Source organism: Bos indicus x Bos taurus, chromosome 9 (genome assembly GCF_003369695.1).
Source record: "Bos indicus x Bos taurus breed Angus x Brahman F1 hybrid chromosome 9, Bos_hybrid_MaternalHap_v2.0, whole genome shotgun sequence".
Classification (NCBI taxonomy): Eukaryota; Metazoa; Chordata; class Mammalia; order Artiodactyla; family Bovidae; genus Bos; species Bos indicus x Bos taurus.
The window spans coordinates 72,697,876-72,702,778 of record NC_040084.1 but is presented as its reverse complement, the minus strand read 5'-3'; the positions used below and the strand labels follow the sequence as shown (position 1 = coordinate 72,702,778).

Here is a 4,903-nt window from a genome sequence, read left to right as displayed (position 1 = left end):
TATATATAGTACTCATTGTAGAAAATGAACAAACTACATAAAACATGAGATGTCATTGCAGATGTTTTAGAAAGTACAAAGGTGGTACTATTCATTATCCTTAACATTTAGAAACTTTCCAAGTTAGGATACTGAATTGGGTAGATATGAAAGAGATTTAGACTCTTAGGAATATCTGAAAGTTTGTTAGCTGGTGACTTGTCTCTATTACTTTTCATTAAAGTAGTATAACTGAGGAAGATCCACTTCTTTGAAATGTTATTTATGGGTATACAATAAGCTATAAGTCCTCAAAGTCAAGCATGCTGTATCTCTATAACAACTTTATTTATCTATAAATTAATGTCTAGAGGTTTGTACCTCTTAATCACTTATTTCACCTCTTATTTCACTCTTCCGCAACTCCTATCTTAGCAACCACTAGTTTGTTTTCTCTATGACTTTTTCTGTTTGGAGCTTATTGTTTGGTTTTTCTTGGATTCTGCATATAATTAAAATCCTATGCTATTTGTCTTTCTCTGTCTGACTTATTTCACTTATCTAAGTCCAGCCATGTTGTTGCAAATGGCAAGACGTCATTCTTCTTTTAGGGTTGAGTAATACTCCTGTGTGTGTGAGCGGGTGCACGCAAGCACACATGCACATGCGTGTGGCAGAGAGGAAGTGGGATTTCAATGTATCTTACTTTGCTAAAGTAAAATTGGCCATAAATGAGCCTATTTCTTTCTTTCTTTTTTTTGGTGTCAACAAATTTGTTTTAATATATAATATATATATACATTCACACACACAGTCACAGGCCAGTGTGACAAATACCCTTCTCCACCCAAGAAAGGGTTCCATCATACATCCAGGCTCCTGGAGACTCTCCGGAAGGAGCCCAGGCCTGGCAGTCTTCACAGGTGACACCCAAGGCGGGGAGTGGGGTGGGGGGCACTTTTATTAGACAAGTGGGAAAGGATGGGGTGCACCTTAGGGTGTACTGTCGAGCACCTCACACAGGCCCAGAACTCTGCTGCACCCTCTTCAACAGCTCCTCATCCTGCATAGACAACTCTGTCAACTTCTTGCCCATGCACTCATGGATGTCCAGGTACTTGGAGGCATACGGGTCCAGGCACACGGACTCGCCCTTGGACAGCTCTGCTTCCTTGTAGTGGGCAGGCATGCACTTCCGGTGGTAGGCACTGGTCATTCTGTTGTACATGTCGGCCATCTCTACTCCAGCTCTGCGGCCAGCTAGGCCCTGAGTGGGTCCATCTCAGCACTGCGCCCTGGAAGAGATCTCCTGCAGGCCTCCTAGGTCCGCGCACAGCCGGGGCAGGGCGGAAGCACGTGGGGTGCGGCCGGAGGGAAGTCCCGCCAAATGAGCCTATTTCTATAAAAAGCAATAAATACTTCGGACCCCCTGAATTCCTTTATACCTTCTCTATTCAGAAGATGTAGTCATCCTTTTAATGGGCAGTACTTCTTAGAAGGGGTTCTTCAGACTGACTAATGGATGGCTGCTTGACATATCCAGAGATATATGTTAATAACTTTAGTCCTGCTTTTGACATGAATTAATCATTTCCCCGCTTGAGGTTCTCTTTCACACAGTTAACTTCTCTCTACCCAGTTCTGATAAGGGTTTTTGTAGTGGTCATTATCTCAGATTGGGGCAGATTTTCTCTGAGATAGCTTGCCTCTCTGAGGTGATCTAAAGGAAAATCAAAAAGTTTGAAAAGTAATATTCTCATGTGAAAAAGGAAAGAGGGAGACAGAATTAGATGATCAGAAAAGCTTTACTTTGCAGTGCTGAAAAATTCGTGGTTACTCAGTGGCTTTGGGACTCATACAAAGTATGTTTCACCCCTCCATTATTCAATGGTCTCTCAAATGAAACCCACCAAAGCAGATTTCATTGCAGTTAACTACTTCCAGAATATATATAAACAATCATAGAAGAATTCTGAGAAGTGTATTGGGAATCGAATAAAAACATCTGAATTTATCAGTATATTTTGATAAGAATTTTTATTTAATATTTATCCCTTTAAAGTTCAGGAGGATGTAGGGCAAGCTAAGAACTGCACCCCATAAACCACAAGCCAGTCTATTTTTCAAGAGTATAAAGAAAAGCTGCTGCTGCTGCTAAGTCGCTTCAGTCGTATCCGACAAAGAAAAGCAGATATATATAAATATTCTGAAACAGATGAAATAAAAATGAGGCTAATGACTCAACATTTTTGATACTTAACAGTGGGTTGACTTAGTTTTAGTTCCAGGCACGGGCAAAGGTTCAAATTGGAACTCATTTTATTCAAACTGGTTTTCCCACCATCTTTAGTTACATCGTGACTGAACTCCCACCACCCTGCCTCAAATACCAAACATTTTGCCAATACTTTTACTGGATTAAAGAAAGAGCTGAAGTAAACATGTTATGATATACCCAAAGAACACGTATCTTTTTTTCACTAGTTCCCTGTATTTTCTAGAGTCTTTCACTAATGTGAAACTGAACTCAAACAAGACCACATCTTTGCCGCCAGCTATTTTTGTAGAGAAATCATCTGTAAAGGACAGAAACACTCAGTTCATTGCCCAGCCAACTTCCAACTAAGTCCAAACCCATTTAGCTGCAAATCCAATATCATTATTTTGTACAAAATGTCTAGCCACTTTCCTTTAGACTACAATCCTTAAACTTTGTGCAATCCAAGGAAAGCCTGTTTATCTGTCATATAAAGGAAGGAAGTGGCTTCATCTTGTCTGAGAACCCTAAGATATCCTATAAAACCTTCTAGATCTACCACACAGTGATGCTCATAGATTAAAGCCATGAACTTTTCTTCCTCTCACAGTAATATTTTAAGGTTTATGGAAACCATATAAAGCAAACTAAATTTGTTCCCATAATCTCAGACCTCTGGGCTTAGTTACTGATTTGCAAAAACCCACTTACACAGGAAAATTTAAAATGTGCCTGTTACCAAAATACTTTGGAGAATATTAATTTTTGCCTCAAGAGTGTCTTAAAATTACCTCATTCCCCACCACTGTTACCCATTTCTATCCTAGTGTGAACTGTTTCTTCACAGTGGAAGGACTTATATTCTTTTTTCCATCTCTTTTGTGTAGCATCAATTGACTCAAACCAACCATGGTTCTTTAAAAAAAAAAAAATGAGATACAGTTGATTTACAATGTTTCAAGTGTACAGCAAAGTGATTCAGTTATAGGTATATTTAATTACTCATACATATATTCTTTTCAGACTCTTTTCCATTATAGGTTATTATAAGATATTGAATATAGTTCCCTGTGCTATACAGTAAGTACTTGTTGTTTATCTATTTTATATATAGTAGTGTGTATCTATTAATACCAAACTTGTAGTTTATCCCTGCCCCCAACCCTTTTCTCTTTGGTAATCATAAGTTTGTTTTCTATGTCTATGAGTCTGTTTCTGTTTTGTAATTAAGTTCATTTGTATTATTTTATTGGATTCCACATGTAAGTAATTTCATATATTTGTCTTTGTCTGATATTCTTTGCTTATTGTAATAATCTCTAAGTCCATCCATGTGACTGCAAATAGCGTTATTCTATTTTTTATGGTCAAGTACTATTCCATTGTATATATGTATACGTGTGGGTACCACATCTTCTTTATCCATTCATCTGTTGATGGACATTTAGTTTGCTTCCATGTCTTGACTATTGTAAATAGTGCTGAAATGAACACTGAGCTGCATGTATCTTTGAATTACAGTCCTTTTCCATATATACACCCAGGAGTGGGATTGATGGGTCATATAGTAACTCTATTTTTAGTTTTTTAAGGGAACCTCCATACCCATGGTTCTTTTTCCCCTCAACTGTGGCTTAGGTCCCCAAGGATGCCATCAAAGAGTTACTCTAAAGGTTTCCACATTTGAGTTGTTCTCAGGCAAGAGTCTCAGGCTAAAGGTAAAGGACCCAGGAACAAAGAGATCCCAGGATGGTTGGTGTGCTTGACTGAAAAGAAGGAATCCTACTTTGTGCCAGAAATTACTGTTTATGCTTGGAACACAATAAGTGCTATGGTAAGTTATTAGCAATGCATTTCAGTTAAGACCAAAGGCCTGGTCATAACTACCAAAAAAATCACAGAGATTTGTAAAAAGAGCATGTAATACTTTGGATAATTCTGATAGTTTATTATACTATTCCAAATAAAATTAATCTGTAAAGCAAACATGACACACAGGATTCAATCAGTGATCAGTTATAATTATTTGCTGTGTGTGGTCTTGGAATGTAAGAAATAGGGTTCTGCCAGTAGCATGTCATTTCCTGCCCAGTTATGCCCAGAAGGCCAAGTGGGTTTATGTGTTCATAGAAGAGTATGAGTTTGGTCTGATAATGAGCTTTAGTTTAGGATTGGCAATCAATTATGTAAAGCTGTTCCCTTCTAAATAAGCATCCTGGAGATTATTACATTACTTAAAAGTGAAGTGCTGTAATATGTTAATTTCACAGTATTGAATCCTGCCAAAAGTTGGAGAGGTTGTACAGTGTTCCCATTGGGCTGTTTAAGCCTAGAGCTTGTCAGCTTCAGTCCTTATCTGTATCATGACCACAGTGTTACATAGGTACTAGTTGTCTTTGTAGTCAAGATACAGAGATATACCTTGCATTAAGATAAAATATCAGAGAAGATATCATGGAAGGGTTTTTTATATATATATGAAGGTAAGGGTGAGTGGGAGGTAGACTGGGAGGATGGGAGTGTTCCTTAGTCATGTCAATTCACACTTTAAATACATAAGAAAATCATCTGAAAAATACTCTGATCATTGCTTTAATTAGTCCCTGGTTCAGGAGTATCTGTTCTGAGACTAAGCATTTGCTGTGGACCACTTACATGGCAATCAGA

General features: G+C 38.0%; 1 pseudogene; it reads right to left on the bottom strand.

Moving 5' to 3' along the window:
* Nucleotides 1–994: 994 nt before the first annotated feature.
* Nucleotides 995–1,260, bottom strand: LOC113898738 (annotated as a pseudogene).
* Nucleotides 1,261–4,903: the final 3,643 nt, after the last annotated feature.